We start from the raw sequence: 22,218 nt of genomic DNA on the forward strand, positions 1-22,218 counted from the left end.
GGAGAAGGGGAAGGAGCCTGCTTACCTGCTTACCTCTCAGCTTGAACCCTGGGCAGCGCAGCGGGGATGAGTCGCTTTGCATCCTGTTGAGTGTCGGGCTCGTTCATCCAGAGGCTCAGCTCTCGCCCTTGTGAAATTGAGAGCTGAATTTCCACTGCTTGGAGTGGTGTCAAGCCATATCTCGTTTATCAGGCTGCCAATGTCTCCTGCAGAATAACTGCAGGACTCATCCCACCTCTTCCTCACTCACCCCGGTGGTGATGGTGTCTGCCTGGGAATGGGATCTCCATTCCACTAACGAGCTTGCCGCCTTCTTGTGGCTCCCTTTTCACCTCCCAGCTAACTGTAACTGTCAGAGATGAAGCATTATGACTCCAGGTTGAGTGGGGAGAAATAGCAAGAGTCTTTGCACTTAAAAGAGCGAGAGATGCTGTTTTCATGAAAATGCAGTGAAATGCTCTGAATATCAGATCACGGGGAACAAACCGCACCAAAATGACAGAATGACTCTGAAAGAGAGCTCGGTGTTTCCTTCTCTTGCTTTCTGTCCCTCCTTGATAAAATCAGCATCTCAAGACGTGCCTCTGAGTCATTTGCTTGCGCTCATTCCCCATCAACCACCTGAGAGTGAGGAATATTTCCTCCTGTTGGAGGGCTGTGTGCTGTGTTCAGGCTCTCCCAGGCTGAGAGGTACGCCGAAAGCAGCTAGAAATCCCCAGCCCGGGGGCCTGACTACAGAGGCTGCCGTGTTTAATGCTAACACTATCTGAGCCTTGGCCTGAAGCCCGCTTTCTGCAGATGCCAACCTGGTTGGGTGTCTGTACTTGCCTGAGTCTGTTTGGAGCCACTAGTATTTTAGGAATAGCTGCTTGCTTCTGAGTGTCCCCAAGCTGTCGTGGCTTTCCACCGGAGGCGTTTGCTGTGATGGTCACGTCCTGTCTGCGGCGTAGTCCTTGTTTTTGTTGTTGCTGCTGCCAGTCCCAGCAAGTTCACTTCCCAGTGTCTGCTGTACAACTCGGGGAGACCTCGAGGCACACAGAGTCATGCTCTGCTCCTTTGTAGGCCCTGCCTTGGGATTCCCTGTTGGGCTTATAGCAGCATGGAAGCAATTAGTCATTGTCTTTGCTCTCGGTCTTGTGTCTGAGTTCTGGCAATGCCTAAGAGGCCTTTAAAGGCTGCTTTGTGCAGTTCCCCACCACCACTGCTGTGCGTCCCAGCCTGCAGGGCTGGCCGTCCTGCTTGGCAGCCTGTGCTCTGCCACTCTCGAGGGATCCTGCAAACAGAGCTGGGCTCTTCCTGCAGGATTACTCCCTCCAGACTGCTGCTTCCTCCTCTCTTCCCTAGATGAGGTGTGGAAGGTGTGGAAATGGCAGCTGACTGCCCTGGTTCGCCTGTGCACGGCCAGCACTGTGATTGAGGAGCTGGCAGTGCAAAACAGCACTCGGTGCTGCAGGGCCGTGTTTGTGCAGCCCGGTGCGTGCCGGCTGTGCCTGCTGCTCCCAGGGCTGAGCCTGCAGCTTGCTGGAGCTGGAGCTGGAGAAATGACGTGAAATCCTAACGCACAGAAATGCACTTCGTGCACAGCCAGCCTCCGCAGCGGGGCGGATGTTGGGGCAAGCACAGGAACCGCTGCTCTCTGTGCAGATAAAGGCAGCGTCCTGTTAGGAGCGGTTTGGTGAGAATGATGCTTTTCCCCCGCTGAAGGAGAGAGCTCATCCCGGCTGAGTGCTGCGTGGTTCCTGGAGACAGGAAAATAGCTGGCCATGATTCACCGAGCAGCCTCTGCGTGGGAAGGCCTTGCTTTAGGCGGTGATTATGGAAGCGGGTTCAAAAGACGTGCTGAGATCAGCCGGGCTGCCAGGCATCAAAGTCCCCGCGGTTCCCATGGTGAGACTGGTGCAGCAGCGGGGTGAAGCAGAGGCAGCTGCTTGGTTTCCAGAGAGAAACAGATTAATATGCTCCAAAAAAAAAAAAAAAAAAGTAAATAGACGAAGTCCAAGTAGGTGGGTCCGCCTCTTCACGGCCTCATCCCTGGGGCTCTATAGCGCAGGAAGGAAGTGCAGTACTGGGCAGTCAGTCTGAGGCCGGCCAGGAGTTCTGGGATAGACTTTGCTTTTCCTGCTGGTTTCCTGCCCCTGCCTGTGGCCGCCTTCAGAGCTGCTGATGTTTGGCTGCCGAAGGCCAGCACAGAGCCAAGGATGCTGTGGTGTGCCCCGTGCCTCAGGGATGAATGCACACCTTCCTTGTTACGAAAACAGGGGGTGGGAGCGCATCACGAGCGGGCTGTTGTTGGAGGGAGGCCTCCCTCACAGTGGGGGTATGAGTCAGGGAAGAAATCAGCGCTGTGTGGTGTTTGAGGTGTGCTGGAAGCTGGGAGGAGGCTGTGGTGCCTCGAGGGCTGAGGCTGGTGGTGTGCAGCCCTGTCTGCTGGGAGCAGATGGACACGGGAGCAGCAAAAGGGACTTGGTGATGGAAGCAGTAGCCTTGTGACATCCAGATCTGAGTCCCTGTTCTCTTCTGAACCAGGCTGTGTAGTCTCTGTACATGTTAGCATCTAATGTTTTAAACAAGAGCATGCCCCTGCCCTCCCCAGTGTACCGGGAGGCTACAGCTACCTATGGTTAAAGGTACAAATACACGGTAGGGAAAGGAATCTTGTTGCTAAAATCTCTGCTTGGGGCAAAGGTTTTATTTTTAAATAAATCCTCGATAGCTGCGTGTACATTCCAGATAAATTCTGGCTTAGCTGCAAGTCTGCTCGGGCTCCTTCTTGCTTGCGTACGTGGAGGTGTTTGGGCTGCAGCTGGGTGAGAGCATTCGGCTGAGCCTGCAGACTCTTCATGGCCAAGGTGACGTGCCAACCCTTCATGGCAAGGTTCCTGGCACGCCAAACCCTTCGTGAAGCTGTGCAGTGTTGCAGGTGCTGGTGGCAGGACCTTGCTCTGCTGCTGCTATTGAGAGCTTTGGGAGCCAGGGGCTGGCAGTGCCTTCTCGTGCTGCTGCTGCTGGAAGTGGCGGTGGCAGCTCTTTGCCGTGTGTCCTTCCGTACCTGTAAGGTGCTAGGAAGGGGTCAGGGCACTGATGGTCTTCGAGGTGAGATTTTAGAGAGTGTTTCTGTTCACCTGGTCCCCATTCCCCATCGTTCATGAAGAGGGGCGGCAGGGTCCTGTTCTGGTCGGGTTTTTGATGGTTGCTTTTGCATCGCTGCAGAGAGATGGGCCTTTCCCTGCTGGGCCCTCTGCTCACTCTGGGCCTTTGCGAGGTCGCTGCCAGAGCTGTGCAGATGTCAGCACGAGGCTGCTGGGGCTGGGAGCACCCCTGGGTTGCAGCATGCTTAAACTGTGAGATCTGTGCAGCTGAATCCCAGCGGTTCTGTCCACTGCTTGGTTTGACCGAAGCTTTCTGGATGCCTTCCCTTTTCTGGAGAATTGGCATTTTCTGGGGTTTCCTGCAGCATTTTGGAAAGGTTCTGTACTTTTCTCTAAAAATCCTTTTCAGAATGAATACCTCTTGTGGAGGGCCACAAAAATGATCCAAGAGATGGAACACCTTGCCTATGGGACAGGCTGAGAGCCTGGGGCTGTGCAGCCTGGAGAAGAGAAGGCTCTGGGCAGACGTGATAGCGGCCCTTCAGCATGTAAGGGGGGCTGTAAGAAAGAGGGGACAGACTCTTTAGCAGGGACTGCTGTGACAGGGCAAAGGGAAACGGTTTCAAACTAAAAGAGGGGAGGTTTGGATCGGTGCTAACATCGGCTCTGATGCTCAGGACGTGCCTGTTCATCGTGCTGGAGCGGAGCTGGCGCTCCCCAAGTGCTGCAGCGAGGTGGCTGTGTCCCTGCGTGGGTTGTGGTCCACTGGGAGCTGTGGCATCTGAGTTCAGCTGGGATGTGGTAGGGGAACCGTGCTGCGGGTGGTTGTGGGTACCTGCTTGGTGGGAGCGTTGGGCTTGGAACTGTTTGCTTGCCAGTTCTCACCAAATCACGTGGCAGCTGGAACGCTGCCTTGCCCCAGAGAGCGTGCAGTGCCGAGGAGCTGGCAGCACTCCGTGCTGTGGCTTCCATCCCTGCCCATCCGCTTTCCGTGCTGGCTGTTCCAGCAGTCCGTTTCCTCTCAAAGCCTCTTAATTGTCTAAATTGAGACTATTTATAGCTCTGGAGCTGTAAAGAAATGAGAGGATGGCACAGAGGAGTAGAAACTGAAGTTCTTAGTATGAACCCAAATGGCCCCAGTGGTATGAGGGCAAATTTCCCTTGCTCTCCTTTTCCTGCCCCATGCCCCCAGGCCACCTTCCCCATCTCTGTTTCCCACAAGCGTGGGTAAAAGCCAGGGCAGGGAGGCAGAGAACGTGCTAAGATCTTACCAGAGATGCCTGAACCCCATGCCTGGAGTGTTGCTGTCACACTGTGGAAACTGCAGCAGGCCTGTCCCTTCAATATGCTATCAAGAAAGGGCAGCAGCACCTTTATGTGGTTTTGGGATGCTCTGCAGTAGCTGAGCCCCCTTGTTCACAAAGGTAGGGTCAGGTCCTTCTCTGGTGCAGGAATGTAGGGTCAAGTCCTTCTCCAGGTGCAGTAATTGGGTAATTTTGCTTTGGTGCTCTCAGGATGCAGGTGTGCATGCAGGACGTTGGTGTCTGTCTGTGGCTATGCCCAGATCCATGGTCCTGTCCTCTTTCTCTCTTTTGGGAAGGGATCCCAGGGCTGTGATCTTGCTGTGAAGGGGGACAGCCTCTTGTACGCTGTGGTCACTCGTGCTGGGAGGGCACTTGGGTGTTGTACTTGGAGCAGGTTGTTCCCAGATGTGCATATGCTGGGGTGAGCTGGGAGGCGGATTGGCAGGAAGTGAATTTGCTGTTCATTTTTTAAGAGTAAAAAAAAAATAGAGCAGCCAAAGCAGGAATTTTTCTAGAGCAGCCCTTCTGCCTTGCTCCTTTGACTTTCCTCTTGCTGCAGAGGCAGAAGCCTGGCCAAGTGCTTCATGGCAAATCCCTTGGCCCCTGCAGGGGTGTCATGCATGTAGCCTGGAGCTGTTGAAGCAGTCTCCGTCCTCCAGCAGGAGCTGGTGAATGGATGCTGTGACAGCAGGAGCTCAGGAGCCTGCCTGAGTGCTGCAAGGAGGGAGCTGGTGGAGGACATGCAGTGTGTGGAGCAGAGTCACTTAAAAGAGCCAGGGTGGAACCACACACCCCTCCAGCTGATGCTGTGCAGTGTCTGTCCTGCAGGGAGATGTCCTTGTGTCAGGGCTGTGCTCCTGCTGCTCTGGGCTTGGCAGAGAGGGCTGAGGGCAGGACCAACTTGCTGCCTGCTCCAAGTGAGCTCCCTGCCCCTGTGAGCTGTTCAGCGCTGCCAGGTGCCCTCTGTCTTCCAGGCTTGTTTTGGAGCTCATTCCTTCCTTCCAAAAGTAGCAGGCACCAGTTGCTGCTGGATTTCCCCCACCGGTAACTTAATCCGGTTTGACACCTGTGGGTCTGGACTTGGTTCTCTGACTTAATGTGGTTCAGAAATGCGGAGGAGAATGCATGAAGCTGCAGTGTCCTTTAGCCTGCCAGGACCGAGGTGATGCTGATCCCATCTGGGCTTGGGGCCGGTGCTGGTGCGTGCTGGGACGGGGCAGCACGTGCTGAGCAAACCCTCTGAGGCCTTTGTTTGTTCGTGTGAAACCATCTTGCTGTGTGGGACTGCCACGAATAAAAGGGCGCTTGTTCAAGGGACACGGAGAGGAAAGATAAGCTGTGGTTTGATGCTGTTTCAGTTTGGCAAACTGAAGCTGCAAAACAAATGACACATCTGTCTGCTCCTGCCCAGGGATCTGCAGCTTGCCCGAGGAGATGGCCTTATCAGCATCTCTTCATCTCAACAACCCACCCTGGGCTTGTATTTGAATTGGGATCCTCTCCGTGCTCCGTTCTGACCCTGCTGGGTACAGCAGGGCCGCGATACCGCAGCCAGCAGCACTGAATCCATGTGAGGGGCAGGTGCTGCAGGCCACGGAGGGGTGGTGTGAAGAGCTGATCCGAAGGAACTGCTCCTGCCTTCCAGATGGTGTTCATGAGGCTGCAGTAGGACGGGAAAACCAGGAGGAAACTTGAACTGTGAACGCAGCCCTTCTGGATGGCGGTGGGACGAGCAGCAGGAGGCTCGGGGCAGTGCCTGGGGTAGGGAGGAGAGTTTGGGCTGCAGGTGCTTTGGGGCTGCCAAGCTGGCAGCTTGCTGGGAGCCAGAGGGGCCTTGCCTGCCCTTGCTCAGATCTGCATAGCACAGCTTTGTCTCCAGACGCCTGGGTTTGTGCCCTGCTGCTTCTGGCACGCAGTGTGGAGCGGAACCGCGTGCTGGGGCTTATAGGTGCAGGGAGCTGGGCTTCTGCATTTCGAGCGTGGCAGGCTCGCTGCAGGTGCTGGAGGCTGGCTCTTGCTGGCTCTTACTGCCTTTCAAGATGCAGAGGGCAGGTCTGTACACACTGTCCTTCCATACCATTCCCTGATTGCAGAGAGGGGAGAAGGAGGTGCAGGTGATCACAAGCAGGATCGTTCGTCTTCCTGAAAGCCTTGTTTTTAAGCTGCGTACCTTGGAAAAGTGAAGCTCTGTGTGTGTGTGTAGGTGTTTTTTTCTGCTGGTTCCTTGATACACCAGGCGCTGGTGCAGCTGGCGTGTGCCCTGTGCTGTGCTGGCACTTCCCATCACACTTGTGCCACCAGCTGCAGCAAATGGATCCTCCTCACCCTTCCCTGCCATGGAGCCCAGGCTTCTGCCACTGCCTCACCCCACAGCTGCTCTGACTGTCTGCAGAGAGGGACAAATGTGGAAACACTTGTTGCTTCTGAAATGTGCAAAAGCTTTTGCAGAAGCTGCAGGGTTGCAGCACATGGCACAAATCTGCCTGGTCGCTGCTTGCTGTTGTCGTTTTGCCTAGCAACTCCTATGGTCCGTGCAGTAACGTGTGTTGAGCACATCACCACGTACCCCAGGGCATCTCCTTAGCAAACAGCACACAACGGCCTGTTTTCCTTAGGTTGTCTTTTCCTACAGCAAGAGCTTAAATGCTTTCTATCTTCCCAGCATGCTGATGTGGGAACTGCAGCCCCTGGCTCGCTGTTGTGCTCGCAGTGCTGATACAGTGGAGATCCATCCATCCTGTGCCCAGCAGTGCTCATCCATCCCATGCAGAGATGCGGGCAGGGCTTGTGCCTTCTCTCTGCCCTGCGCCCGTGGGTGGGCACCTTCAGGTTGTCCTTGCAGAGTGTGCACGCTGCGGTCACCCGAGAGACTCCAGTGGGAGCGTGCATGGCTTGGAGAGCTCTGGGAGCTTTCAGGAGGAGCAGGAGCTGCCTTCTGTGGTGGGAAGCATCGTGTCCTGCTGCGGGGACAGGTCGCTGAGCTGTGGGGAGCAGCCCCGGTGTAGCCTTGGCCAGCTCGCTGTGACGCTTCTCGGTGGCGTGTGGACACGTGAAGGTTAACTGCATGTGCTCCAGCTGGGAGCATCCTCTAGGTTCCAGCTGTCAAAGCACTAACTTAAGTATGCTTCATCTTTACGAGGCTGTAAACAGTGCCATAGTCTGAATTACTGAGTCCAGAGGCCTCCTGGGGGCAGTATGAATTGTAGTGACTTCCCTGGTAGTTACGGTCTGACTGCCGGAGCAGGGCACGTTTCGGACGTGCTGCTGGCTCAGCGGAGGTGGCAGTGGCTGCAGAGCGTGGGGTGTGAGCAGACTGCAGTGCTGCTCTGCCCCTCTTCGCTCCCCAAAGCCCACCCAGCGCTCCTCTGAGAAACCAAACAGATGCCGATAACCATTCCTTCCAAAGTTCAGGCACATGAGAAAGTGACCTTTGTAGGCCCGCTGCACGTGGGCATTCAGATCCATTCATTTGAAGCTGCTAGTGGTGGGACCTTGGTGGGTAGCGATGGAGTTTGTGTTCAGCCAGTGCTGGGATGAGAAGGTGGAAGTTAGGGAGTGACAGTCGGGGCGTCCCTCCTCCTGCCCCCTGAAGCTGACCCCTTGTGCTGTTCTCTGCCATTTGTGCCAAGCCTGACTGCAGCTGCCTGTGGAGATGGATGGGCTTCTGTTAAGCACACCTTGCGTGTGCTCCCCTGTGAAGTGAGCCCAGGTATTAGCACGGCAGGAAGCGAAGGCAGGAGCACAGCAGCTGGGAATGCAGGGTGATTTATTCCGCGGAGATGTGAGTGATGGAAGCAGACAGCTTCGGAGCTGTGTTGTGGCTCCAGTTCTCCTCCCTCCCCTTCCTTTCATTCTCTCTTTCTGTTCCCCAACTCGTCTTTCCGTTTTATTTTAACAGCACTCCAGATTGCGGGATAAATCTTAGCCGAGTTGATGTCCACCACCAGTGGATCTCTTCCATCTCCCCACACTGGAGAAAAGTTGCACAGGGAGTAAGGGCTGTGGAAGAGTCCCTGGTGTGCCTGGTTTACAGTGCCATCAGCTTTTCCTGGCTCTCTCCAGCTGTGGCCCTCAGTCTGTCTAGTCTGTGGGATTCAGAAAATTCTCTCAACCAGAGCTCAGACCTGGTGTTTTGGAAAGGGGCGTGAAGTAGCGCTGAATGTGGGAGAGGGTGATAGCATGAATGCATAAGTTGCTGTTGTTCAGCTGTGTGACATCTGAAATTGTTCCCTGTTCTTAAAGATCATAGTAGTTGGTCTTTATCCCAGCAAGTGGACCTCTTCCTCCAGCCCTGGCCCATGCAGGTGCTCTTCTGATGCAAAATGCTTATATCATCTACAGGCTGTGCACAGTGTTAAGGCCCAGTATTACGGGTGCGAGGTAAAAGCACAGACCATGCCTTCATCTTAGCCTCCTCTTTGCTGTTCTTACAGCTCTGGGCAGGCGTTGTTGAAAGCTGCAAGAAGGGGTCTGCTTGAGGTCGGTAAGGTTTGCTTTTTGGTACTGATGAGGAAACAAAGATGCAAAGGGGGACAGGGAAAAGCTGCAGAGCTGCGCTGCAAAACCGTGAGATCTGGGGGTTTGGAATAGCTGGGATTTCTGCAGAGAAGCACAGGACCAGCAGTCCCTGCAGTGTCTAGGGACTGCAGGGCTCTAACTCCAGATGGTTGCCTCGTCCTTACCCTGTTCTATTCAGGGAGCGCAGGCTCCTCTGAGGCACACTGCAGACCCTCACTTGAAAAGGAATTCCTTAATTGGCTTAAAGACGGTTAGGGAAATGAAAACAGCAAGTAGAGCTTCCTCGCCATCCAGATTTCTTTCCTCCACAGGGATTGCTTTTGGAGTGAGTGTTCAAATATACCTCAAGTGCAGGTGGCAAAACGGGGGAATCGCGTGTCCTTTGGTCTCAGGAGTCCACCCACCTTGCTGAAGCTGTCCCGTCTTCTCAGAGGGAGCAGCTTCATGAGTTCAGCTTCTTGCTCCTTTCCTTGCCTCTTCCCCTCCCCACTGGGAGCAGGTACATCTAAAATGCAGCCGTGGGAATCAGCCCCGTCTTTGCTTTTCTGTCTTACGGTCTCACATTTGTAGCACTGAGGGGCTCCTTCTCATTCTCTGCCTCCCTGTTCAGATCCTCCTTCAAGGAGCAGCCAGGTCTCTGTTCCTCCAGGGTCTGTTTCAACTTCGAGCTGGAGAGAGGTGATCAAGACTGCCCTTGGAAGGTTTCTGTGCCCAGGTCTGTGAGCTCCTCCAGTGGTTCTGCAGTTTCCTCTCACAGCTGGGCTGCAGGACACACAGCAGGTTGGTGGGACAGCAGTCCTCGTTGGGATCGTTTCCCCACCAAAGAAAAGTACTGCCCATGCAGCCCAGCATGCTATGCTACCATGTCACTGGCTGTCGTTTCTCATCTGGGCTAACTCATCTCCTGCACAGAGCCTGCTGCAACCTCCTTGTGTTAATGAAACTAAGGCAAAGGAGGTTGCACCTACCCCCTGAGGGGCTTCGCAGGTAGCCAGGACCTGGAGCTCACTGCCTGCCTGCCTCACTCCTCCCTCTTGTGCAACACTTTGCATACTGAGTCAAGCTGAGGGTGCTCCTTCAACAACCTTGACTCAGCATGAATGCCCTGCCTTCAGGGGCCATGCGTAGCTGCTTCAGCTCCTGTTAGATCCTGTGTAACCTCATCTTTGGCTCTGGCCGTGTCCTGGCCACCCTGTTCAGGGGGTGGCTGCTGTTCTAGAAAGGAAGTGGGAATCCTGATCATCTCCTGAGCAGTTGTAAGTCAGCACTGAAGACATCAAGTGTGATGTCAGAGAGGAGCTTGGAAGTCATTCACAGCTCTTGCTTTGAGGCTGTTCTCTGCTCCTCTGTGGCCAGGTGCTGGTATCAGGGTACTCAGAGGTCCCGGTAGCTCACCAAGTCCCAGGTTTGGATGCTTATTTTGTTCTCTTAAGATTCTCTGCACATACACCCACAAACCCTTTAATATCTGTAATAAACCATATGCCCCTGTTATTTAAATAAAATAAAGTTGGAAAAGCCTCCCAGGAGCATCTGGAACTTCACCACCTGTAGAAAATCGATAATTAAAGGAGCTGTGGGGAGAAGAGCCCATAAAGGCAGTGTCAGTGGAAAAAGAGGAGTGTCTGAAAGTCTTTCATCTTCCTGTTGGCAGTGCTCAGATGTGACTCCAGCTGCTTTTTATTCTGGGATGCGGGCAAATGTGTGGTCCCAGGGGGGCTGGGGAGAGCATGCGAGGGCTGTGCTGCTGAAAGAGGCCTTCCCAGCAGTCCTGGCTTAGGTGAGGCACAGGCTGAGCACTGAGCAATGGTCCAGCATGCACCTTTCTGCCTTCTCACAGCTTGGTCGCCAAGCCCTGCGTCTTCTGGGCTAAGAACAGTTTTCTTGGCCTGCTTCATTTCTGTGATTATGACTGTTCACAGACAGCAGGACTGGCTTGACCCGAAGGTTTGGAAATCATTAAATTAACAAGTAATTTAGAGGATGGTGAATAATCATTGCCAGGACTTGAGAAATTCATATTTGGTTTCTGGACTTGTTGTAGACCTAGTGGTTGAGCATAGACTTTGGTTGCTCAGTGCCTTGTTCACTGCCTGGATCACAGACCCCTGCAGGAGGAGAATCCAAGGCTCCAAAGCAGGCGCAGAGCTGCACAGTTACTTACATAGACATGCATGCAGTCTTAGCTGTTTCAGGTGCTGGTGGTATTTCTTAGGCTGGAGTGGCAAAGTCTTTCCCAGTCCTGCCCAGAACTTCCCCAGATGCTTGGTGGAAAGAAGTAATCTGTCAGCCAAGCAGGCGTTGCAAGGTAAGGAGGACGCAGTCATGTCTGTGTTTGCTGGAGACCAAAGGGACGCTGGAGTTAGGTTGCTTCGGGAGGAGCTGTGCTGCTGCCTGTGTTCTTTTGGCTAATCTGAACACTTAGCATCCCAGATCCTTCTTGCTGCAGATCTTTCACAAGTTGACAGTTTTAATTTCCCGACCTCTTGCCCTGTGGACAATCCGCAGCCAACTTGTTGCTGAATGCCCCTTCGTGCTGTGTCTCATTCCCGAGGCACTTGTGCCCGAAGGTTCAACCATTTCTGAGGTGAAGGGTGGAGATGTGACCCCTCCAGATGGGCGTAAATGGAGAGTTGTCCCGGCGTGTATCCACATGCAGTGGCCAGCACACTCTGTGCTTGCCATCCTCCAGGATGCTGGGTAAGTAGGCAGGTGTCTTTTGCAGCCTGCTTCTTCTGAGCTGCTGATATCTCCCTGTGTGAGTGATGCATATATCATTTGACTGCCAGTACCCTCCCCTCGCTGCTCCGGCACGTAAGCCTGTGTGTGGTACACCGGGTTTGACAGAAGGAGCCAACCCTGCTGCAGGCTTTCACCGTTTGTCAGAATAAATTGCTTCTTCCTCCAATTGCGAGGAGGAGATGCTGGTTCATTTGCCCTGAGCCCGAGCAGCACCCAAGGCAGCTTCTCCCCCTTGTTCTTCCTCCCCCTGAGCCTGCAAGGAGAGCAGAGCCTGCTGGCTGCAGGCTTCCCAAAACACGCCTGATGCAGCAGCAGATTTTGTGCAGTACTGCATTCATCTGCATGCCCTGAAATAACATGGCAAGGGGAACGGAGCTGGAGAAGGTGCGGATGATCCAGGAGGGGAAAGACTGGAGGCAGCTGTGAGGTTGGTGGGGTATACTCCTCTTTGAAGCCTCTGCTCTCTGTGCAGGGCCAGGCAGCTCTATTCACCCTTGTCCCCGCTTCACACCCCCAGCATGGAGTGAGATGTGGAGGAACATGGCTCCAGTGCAGCAGGCTGCTCCAAGCCCCCTTGCCCATTTTTTTCCAGTGTCTGGCAGTGGGTGAGTGTATGTGCCCTTGGAAGTTGTGTCAGGAGCCAAGGACTTGATGGTAAGAGCAAGTGGGTGCATGTGTGTGCGAGCTCCCATCCTGATTTGTTTGGGACGGTGCCCTGAGCTGCTGCTCTGCGTGTTGAGATCCTTCTCTGGAATCAGTCTTCTTCTGAGGGGTTGCAAGTGTTGTTCCTGAAGTAGGAGAGAGAACTTTCAGGTTTGCGCTCTGCCTTCAGGCTTCTTTTTGCCAGTGGAGAAGAGCTGTTGAGGTATGCTGGGAGACTGCAGTGCTGGTTGGAGGCACTGATGGTTGCTCAGGAAGAACCACCATCCTCATCTGTCCACTCAGTGCTGTTTGTGGGGTGGCAGTGGTGGCTTGATCACCGTGCCCTGATCTGACCAGAGAATGAACTCCATGGGCATCAGGAGTTGCCAGAGTTCACCTTTCTTCTTCTGTCTCCTGGCAAGCTTTTCTTTTCTGCACATCAGTGCAAAGCATGCTGGCTGGGTTACTAAGCTAAAGCTGCTTTCGTGAGGCAGAGGGCTGGCTTAGTTTTTCGTTAAGGCATGTTAATCACTCTCAAGGGAGACTGACAGCCACTGACACTGACCATGGTGCTTCACTGCCTTTCCTACTTGCAGCCGGCTCACGGTCCTGCCTGCAGTGCTCTGGGCATGGCTGGTAGCTTCATGGGCTGGCACAGGACGGTGACGCTGCAGAGCCCGGCAGCGTGGGCTGGCTCCCAAGAAGTTTCCCTGTTTGCAGGAGGAGTGGCTGGCATCAATTCTGCAAGGAGCCAGGGTGCTGGCCAGGTTACGGCTCTGGACCAGGAGCTGGATGCTCCAGGCTCTGCATCCTCCCTCTGCCAGCGCTTCACTGCGCAGCTCTGGACTCCCTCCATCCCAAATGACTCGGAGCTATTGATTACTGTGGGCTTTCTTAATTGCGCCTTGAAGTTATGCCTTGATTTTTTTCAGGGAGCATTTAGGGAAGAAGGTAGGTGTTGCCCTAGCAAATGGCGGTGCCCCATGCAGCTGATTGCAGGCCGGGAACTGGGGTGACAAAGGCAGAGAGGAGCTCGGCAGGTGCTCCTCCCCCCACTTCCCCGCGGGTTCCCCCGTGCTGCCTGAGCTTCCACCACCCTGTTTGCCCACGGGACTACCCGAGGGGGCGGTGGGGCCTTTCCAGCCTCGCTTGGCTTCCTCCAGCAGCACTATTTTGCCTCTCAGCAAATAGCGTCGAATTTCCTTTTCATCCCAGGAAGGAAGGAATTTAATTTACTCTTTCAAATTACAGGGCAGTATGAGAATATGTCCGAGAGCGGTGTCCCGTGGGCTTTGGCAGTGCGGGGCCGTGCCACCACCCTGGGCAGCTGTTCCGTGCCCACCACCCCCTGGGGCAGAGCCTTTCCCTCACCCCCAGCCTTCCCTTGCCACAGCTCCGTGTTGCTCCCTCGGGCCCTGTCGCTGTCCCTCCGCTCCCTGTTTGGCCCTGCTGCCTGGCAGCTCCACTGCTCTTCTCCCCAGGCTGCTCCTTCCTTCAGTTCATCTCTGTTACCGTCCAGGGGAGGTGTCTGCTGGGACTGAGCCATCACAAACCCTTGGGAAGTTTTGGGAGCCGCCTCAAGGCCGCTCCGTGGATCCAGTTTTGGAGTCCCTGCGCTGCCTTTGAGCTCTTCCTTCCTGTCTCAGGGGGTCTTTGCAGAGTATGAAGTTTCTCATTTACCACCTTTTCCGCAGAAGCGTTCAGGCATTTCTGCATGTGAGTAATTGCAGATTCCCTCCTGCTGGGGCCATCGAGGTGAGCGCTTGGAAGCAGCAGTGCACCTTAACTCTAAATTTGTTCTCAGCATCGGTGAGCAAATGGGCTCAGGGGTGTCTGCTGGCACACGTGCATGGCGAGCTGCTCACACCGTGCTGTGGAAGATGAGTCTGAAGGGCCACGAGCTGGGTTACGGTGGCTCTCACGGTACTGCCTTTTTGTTTCTACCTGTTGACCAGAACCTTACCCTGTTTGAGCACATTTTTCTGATCCTCAGCCTTGGCGTGATGGCTGAGTGTGAAAGTGCTTTTTTCAAGCCTTTTTATAAAAGCCATCTTCCAAGCAGATAAGTATTTTGTTTAGGAGCAGATCCATGAGATGCATTGTTCCCGTTCGTGGGATTGACTTCAAAGAGTTCTAACCTTCCCCCATCTCAGCTGCTCATAAATGTCGCCGGTCAGTTTTATTTTATGTGGGAAGCTTGCTGGAATGCTCTTCAGACCAGAGATGGAACATAGTGGGAAAAAAAAAACCCAACACGCAAGGATGCTGAATCGAATTGTGTCGGGCTTTCTGAAGGACAAGGCTCCTGTTCTGCCCTTGCCTTCTTGCTCCACGTGTTGAGGCAGCTGAAGCCACGAGCATCCAATGTGACTTGGCTCCGTTCATCTTCCGGAGGTCAGAGCTCTCTGTTCTCTGGCTCCAACATTTGCAGCGATGCTGAGAACGGCGCAGCACCAGGAGTTCGTCACAGTCTTGTGCATTGCTTTAGTGATCTTTATTTTTCTTTTGGAAAAGATTTTTCTAGCAACAACAACAACAAAGTAAATTCTTGAATTCTTGTGTTTCATTTGCTGGAGGTTTGGGGTCTTTTTCACCTGAGAAGGCAGCTTTTGTGGGGCTGCGTGCACGCTGAGGCACTCCCAAATGTTTTAGCACAACCAGGATGTTTCTTTGCTCTTTCTACGCCCAAATTATACCAATTTCCTGAGTCTGGGACAAGAAACTGTAAAAGCGGCGTACCTCCTTTAATGTATTTGCTCTTAAGTGGATTCAAATAGCAGCTGTACGTGGATTTCAGTCAAAGTCAGTGAGGAAATGCACTTAAGCGAGGCAAGATGTAGACGGAGGCCATTAATTCATCACTCCCTGAAGCAAAATCAATGTATTAAGACACTGTCAAACCTGTTTAAGCCGTAGTAAGATGCTGGGCTGAGTTAATGGCACGCATATTTTCCTTATGGAGCATAATACTTACGTGCAATTGGACCATAATATTATTTGCTCTTAATCTCCCCGCGTAGCCAAAAACTAGGGGAATTAGGTATAGAGAAGATAAATAAAGTGGTTGTGCTGAGGAACGATGGCAGCACTAGCAGGTTTATTTAGGGTATGCTATGCAGCCAGCGCTGCTGAGGTTTGAACTCATCGCATTGGCATAGTGCATCTCTTCCAGGCTCTGCATCCCCATGACCCTGGGGTGGTGCAGGAGGTGCTGCCTTAGGGTGGGATGTCTGGTCCCTCATCTGAAGATGGTGAGCCCGGAGCTTGCTGAATTTGATCAAAGCTGGGACTTGGACTTGGCAGCCTCCTCGAAGCGCTCCTTGTGGCTCTTGCTCTTGTGCCCCCAGGGATTCTTTTTCTTCTGGCAGAAATTTGGGTAACCTTTTCATTTGCGGGGGAGCCCTTGAGAGTGGTCTTGTCTCATTGGTCTGTAGCTGCATGGTGCTCTCCTAGCCAAACTGGTTTCCTCCCCAAAAATAGTATTTCTGGGCACTGAAGCAATTAAGGTGTATTAAAGGCTTGTGATGCACGGCCTGTTTTTCTCACAAGGCAAGCCTTCCGGAGTCAGATTCTGCTTTGAAGATTTTGCATGAGGAATGATAAAAGACTCCAGCACATCAGCTCAGGATAACGCTGCCTGTATGTCTGCAGCCTTAGAAGAAAGCAGGTGTGATGCATGCCCCTTCCAGCTGCATTATTTTGCCTTCTTGCAACAGCTGCAGGCCTGGAACTCCAGTGCCCGCTTCATCAGATACGCTGATGCCTGCAAAGATTCTGCTCTTTTTCTCCTTTTCCCAGGTCAAACCCAGGCAGGGATTTCAGATTTCAGACAAGAGGACTCTGCAAGTGATGAAGAGCTTCACAACTTCTTTCCTTCATCAAGGACAGATTTTGGTGCATCTTATTGGAGTTTCAGGGTGCTCCTGTCTCTGCTGTGCTTCTGCTTCTGCTCGATTCCCACCTGGCTCTGGGCACCTCCTTGGGGCCTCTTGTGTTGCCAGTGAAGGGTAGAGAAGCATTTCTCTGTTCCTCTTGCATCCTTTGCAAGCAGTTGTACTTACAGTGTAGCCTTGGAAATCGTTTCTTCCCTGTCCTTTGGCAGAATGTCCCCTCTCCCCAGTAACATCTTCGTTAAGACATGCAAGCCCTGTTCTCTGGGAGTTTGACTGCAAAGTAAATTGCTGGGAAAGTGGCAGTTTGAGAGCAGATTCTGTGGTTTTATTGGCTCCCACAGCCATATACTGCTGAATAAACTTCATTTAGCTGGGGCCTATATTTTTTTCTCACACTCCTAATTTAGTAGAGTTCAATTTTCCCCTGAGAGCCTCCTTATTAAAACCCACAGCCTCTTCTCTCCCTGGCCAGTGAGTCACACGTGAGCTGGCCGAGCCCTTTGGGAGCTGTGTCCAGCACAGGAAAAAGTGTAGAAGCTGAATAGAAACTGTGCAAGAACACACATGAGATCTGGTGCGACGGGACCAAGAAATTCCCAGGAACTGGAGTGTGTCATCAGCTTGGAAAACCTGTAGTGTCTGTCTGAGCCTCTTGGCCCTTTGTAGGGAGCATTCTGTGCTGCTCATGGGTCTTTTAATGGCCCTGCTCACCTTCAGGCGCTCACTCTTGCAAGGTCTTCTGCTGCAGAATTAATTTTTTTTCTCCCTTCTACTCGGATAAGTGATCCTCCTCTGCCACCGTTACTTCGTTAAACAGAACAAATAGAGTTGTCTTGCTCCATCACGAGTTATTAGCATTGGCAGTTACTGTTCTCTGTGTAAATGTAATTGCTCTGTCCAAGGAAAGCTAGGAGCTCAGACCAGGGCCCCAGCTCCAGTCTTGTCTTGAGGGATCCGCCTGGTGTGGATCCTGACTTTGTTACTCTGGTATGATCCTCCAGGAAAGCATGGGTGAGCCCAGGGGCCGTTTTCTTTGTGGTCTTCCCTTCTACAGCTGAAGAACTGTGCTGGGGGGAAGTGGGCTATGAGCACGAAGGGACAGGTCCCTTCTTGTGCTTTTGTTTTGGCTGCACTTCTCTGTGAGCTTGGGTGAAGGTCACTGGAATTTCAGCCTGTTTTATTGACTTGGCTCGCTTTAGAGGAGTGAGAGAGGCAGGATTTGGAAATGCTTATGCAACCTGCACTGTTTGTATGATGCTGGCACAGAGCTGGTGACACTTCTGTAGCCTTGGGGGCTAACAAGTGTGAATCAGAGGCTGTTTTTCTCTATTGATGCTCCTATAAAAATCTGTAAATATTGGAGAGTCCCTGCTCATAGCTTTTCTGTGTTGCTCTGCCAGTACATCTGCCAAAACCTTCCCCTGATCCAGCCCAGCCCTGCCTGGCTCTGCAGGAGGAGGGTAGCTCAGCTGCCAGTATCTCCCTGCCTGGGCTGCACAGCGTGTAGGCAGGAGCCAGCGGTGCCAGCCACGCGCCCTCCCAACAGCTCGACTGCCAAGAGTGGTGCTGCGTGTTTCCTGACCTCCTGCAGCCATCCTTGCACAGCCATGGCTGTCTTCTGCTGCAGCTGCTGCTGGAGGTGTGGTAGGTCCGTGCGTGAGACTGCTCCCCTGGGTCAGTGCTGCTGGAAGGAGTTAAACAGCAAACAGCTGCATGGGAGAAGTGGTTTACAGCTCGCAGATAATTGAGGCAGCGTTTTGTTTGTTTGGTGTTGTATGAGCTTCCTTTTTCCACCGCAAAGATCTAGCACCCTTTCTTGTATTTATCAAGCGGGAAGATTTTGCTACAATACATCCCGTATCAGAGAACTCGGGGCTTGTTTGTTGCTGACTAGAACAATTGATTTCTTTTTATTTATTTGTTTATTTATTGCTGGAGAGAACTGAAGCAGTAAGTTGTAAGGCTTTAGCTTCACTGGAGGAGCTTTATTTAGAGAGAAACAGCCTGATCTTGGTGCTGACACAAGCTCATGCAGCCCTGCATGCTGCTGGGGGCTGTGCAGCAGAGCGCTGGATATCTCGCTCCAGTGCCCGGGTGACCTCGAGCCATTCACAGCGGTGGTCTGAGCTTCTGGCCAGGGCTGGCTGGCATCTCTTGCCCTTGGAGATGCACGGTGCTTGGGGCTGGCACAGCACCAGCTCCCTGCCTGGAGGAAAGACGTAAACTACAGGTTTGGGGCACTTCCCAGTCTTGCACCCTGCCCTGTTCCTTCCTGTCTTGTCCTGCTCTGGGGAGGCCTCCAGCAGTGCTTTTGGTCCCAGATGACACCCAGAGGTGATGGAGACCTCTGGCTTGTTTGGTGGCTGTGCGGATGCCAGGGCTCTGGCAAGACAAGCAAGCTGAGCAGAGCCCTTGGAGGAGGTCACTGCTGTCCTGAGGTGGGTTTGGAAGTGCCTTATGAATCCCTTTGCTGTCTTCTGCCCTGCTTTAGTTAGAGGAGGACTCCTGCTCCTTAGAGGGAAGCAAAGGACCAGCGATATCTCTGCGGTGACTTTCCTTTCCCTCCTAGTGACAGCCTTTCCCTGCCACCGTGTCCTCCCTGAAATGGTGTCCAGAGGGAAACAGCCACATGCTGGCCTGGACTTCCCTCCCTAGAGGCTGTCATCTTGGCTTTGTGGCACTTGTAAATCTCCAGTGAAGGGTGAGAGTAAGGTTCCTTGGGACCTGATCACAGCACATCGAGAGCTCCATACTTGGTAGAGTGATTTATACATCTCTGAACACACTGCTGGAGATAGGGGGTGTTATGGTCCCTGCTGCCTTCCGGCTGGAGTGTGCCACATCGCAGGGTGCTGGGAGGCTGGGCACCCTTCGTTTGCATCATCTTGCTCCCTGCAAAGTGCCTGCTTCCAGGAGAAAGCCCTCCTGTGGGTGGGTGACTTTGCAGGTCGCCGCAGAGCGGCTGTTGGAGAGGAGAACCCCTCTCCTGCCGGGCACTCAGGGAGGTGGCAGGCGTTGTTTATCTCACTTGCGTTTTCTGGGGCTGGAGAGCATGTGTGTTAGCATGCAGCAGATGGGCTTGAGGAAGAGATGGCGGAGACAACTGTATTTTCTCACACAGGCTTGTTGCCTGTCAGGAAAGGAGCCAGCCAGGCTTTATAGGGAGAAGTAGAGACCCTGGGCAAGCTGTCAAGGGTTCCTTCTTCACCCAGCATCTTAATGCAAGGTAAGTGGGGCAGTGGCTGTTGCCACAATACTCTGAGTGTAGGAATGAGGTCTGCTGCATGGTAGGCCAAGGGCCAGCACCCAGCATTGCCTGTTCAGCTCTGTACCTGCTGTCACCTTGGGACCCTGCGTTTATCATGGTGCTCCAGGGGGGGGAGGGGGCCAGAAACAGGCTGCAGTTGTGCACTGCCGGTTGTCCAGGCTGGTGCACCAGTGCTGGGGACAGAACTGGGCTGGGGACAGCCCAAGATGCCTGCCCATGTCCCCTTCCATTTCGATGCATCTCCTAGTGGATTGCATGGAAAGCTGTGTGGCTGCTGGGCACTGTGGCAAGGTGTGACAGCCTCCTTGAGGACAAGAAGACAGGGATGTCCCTATCAGCTTGCCATGCTGGTGGCCCTTCCGCTGCCAGGAAAGTCACAGACCCACGAGGGATCAGCAAAAGCAAGAGCTGGCCAAAGGCAAGCTTTTCTGGGAGCTGTCAGAGTCAAGCAGATGGAAATCCCAGCAGTGAGCGGGCTGGTGTACCTGGAATGGGTGGCATGGAAGGGCAGAGGGGGACCAGGACTGGGACAGCAGTACCAGGGAGAGGCAGCAGCTCTCTGTGGCTGCTGGCAGAACTCGGGGCAGAGCACAGGCAGAGCAGAGCCCTGCAGTGTCCTGGCTGCTGCATCCCTTCTGCTGCCTGGAGCTCACATCGCCCGCCTGGCCAAGGGAAGCTGTGCTGCCTTCCCAAGCCTGCAGCTCCGTGCTGGAAGCACATCAGGCACTCCTGGCTCATCCCACTGTCTCCTCGTGTCTTGCTGGATATCCTGGTTTTTCCCTTCTCTCTGCTGATGCAGGAAGGGGGTAGGTGATTTCTTTTCGTTGTCCTTCGTGCAGCGGGAGGAGCGGTGGCTGGAGGGTCCCAACCCGCGGTAAGCAGCGTGCCACGTGCAGTTAGGGGTCAGTTTTTGAGCCCGTGCTCCTCCAGCACAGGATGCTGCAGGATGGATGTGGATGGCGCAGGTTGCTGGCAGCCTTTGCTTGCCTTTTGCTGATGTCGGTGGTTTGATGAGCCTCATCCAGTAAGACAAATGGATGTGACAGGATCACGGTGCCCTTCATGGCCCCTTTTGCTTCCCTGCCTCCGCTGGAGCTGGTCACACGGCTCCTTCCCTTTCTCTGTTTGAAGGCTGGTTTCCCTTTCAGATGTTTGTGGGCTGCTACAGGGAGAGACTGTGCTCATGGCTGTAGAACTTCAGGCAGAAAAATCAATGTTTATATTTCTTTTAGCTGGGAAAGATTCTTGAAAGAATTCCAGTAAATAAATGCCTTGTAAAGTTCAAACTGTGAAGGCACGGTATATGAACCCAAATGAATTTTCAAGCTCTCTCTTGAAATAAAATGGATTTTTTGGGTTCAGGCTTTATTTAGAGAAACGTTTGATTAAAGGAGGGATTTGAAGGTTGCATCTGATCTCCTTGTGAGGGAGAGCTGCTCTGCTACTAGCAGCGAGATGGGGTTGGGAAATGTGGTTGGATGCTGCCGGGGTGCTCCTGGGAGAGCATCCCCTGTACCCAGCCATGGAGGGTGGCTTTTGCTGTGTCCTGTGTCCCCTCAAGGCCCTTCTGCTGCAATGCAATCAGCTCAGCTGCCTTGGAAAGCTGCTCATGCAGGTGCTGCTGCTTGGGATGCTGAAGGGCAGCCAGCACCACGCTCCCTCTGTGGACTGCATGGGCATCTCAGAGCTTTCTGTACCTGCCCTCTGTGGTACAACATGTTCTCTCTCCCTTGTTTGTTCCAGTCTGTGCTGTGCTGATGGTGAGCCCTCTGATTCAGGCTGCTGGCTCCTTGCTTTGGGGCAGCCTGAAGTCAGTGTTCCCAGGAAGAGCTGAGGGTGCAGGGTGGGCTCGGAGGCTCTTCATTATCTGGTTTGGAGTGCACGGAGGTGGGGCTCCGGGGTCTGGTGCTTTGCGTTTACCTGCGGGAGAACTGTTTGGTCTTTGTACAAAGGAGGAGGAAGCAGGAAACTCTGCTTCAGCTCAGTGTGGTTGAAAGCTCCAGGAAGTGACCGGAGCAGGGGACAAAGGGCATTTGAAATGCTGCAGTTCTTCCTGTTGCTCGTTAGCACACGTGCAATCAGGGCATTGCCTTCCTGAAAGCACCAGGAGGGCCACAACGAGGAGAGCTGATCTCTGTAAGCCCAGAGGCTACCGTTGCCTGTGGCATATGTTGGACCTGTTCCCACATTCGGGTGTCAGGCTTTTCCCTGCAGGTCTGGAGGCTGGAACCAAGGACTGCCAGGGTCTGTGGCCTCTCCACTTCCCAGGTAAGCAGGGCTGCAGCTGGGGCACGGTGCCCCTCGTGGACACAAAAGACCTGCTGCTGCCTGAACTGGGGGGAGTTGGGAGCTGCTGAGCCCCGGAACTACTGGTGAGCTGTGCTGGTGCCAGCAGAGGAGATCTTGGTTCCCCTCAGCACAGGTAACTGTGGTGAGCCAAAAGGAGAGGAGAGCAGAAAATGCAACGAAGGTGGACAGAAGTGGCTCTGAAAGAGGAATGAACTGACACTGGGAGCAGAAAAGTAAGCTAGGTGTTGCCCAACGGAGGCACGGGTGGTAATCAGGTGTGAATGCCCGTGCTGGTCAGGTGCCCTGCCCTCCTGCTCTCCTCCCTGGTGCAGCAGAGGGCTCACTGGAGTTATGGGCTGCTTTCTGTGCCCTTCCCAAGGTGTTTTGGGTGGAAGCTGGCACGCTGCTGTGCACTTGCAGAATTTCGTTGTCAGTGCCAGAGAAATGAGTTCCTGGAGAGCAGTGGCTGGATT

The 22,218-nt window shown here is 53.6% G+C and overlaps 1 protein-coding gene across 10 annotated transcripts in view; it reads left to right on the forward strand.

Moving 5' to 3' along the window:
* The window catches only part of CAPN15 (calpain 15), a 44,821-nt gene that overhangs the window by 9,839 nt on the left and 12,764 nt on the right, over window positions 1–22,218 (forward strand). The window contains exon 1 of one of the 10 annotated variants that reach the window (XM_021411160.1): window positions 3–21,724. The exons of the other annotated variants lie outside the window; for them this stretch is intronic. The gene's annotated coding sequence lies outside the window, so the exon portion shown is untranslated. Of the gene's footprint in view, window positions 1–2; window positions 21,725–22,218 lie in introns of those variants that run through there. 10 annotated transcript variants of the gene reach the window in all.

This window comes from Numida meleagris, chromosome 13, assembly GCF_002078875.1.
Source record: "Numida meleagris isolate 19003 breed g44 Domestic line chromosome 13, NumMel1.0, whole genome shotgun sequence".
In the NCBI taxonomy this organism is placed as follows: domain Eukaryota; kingdom Metazoa; phylum Chordata; class Aves; order Galliformes; family Numididae; genus Numida; species Numida meleagris.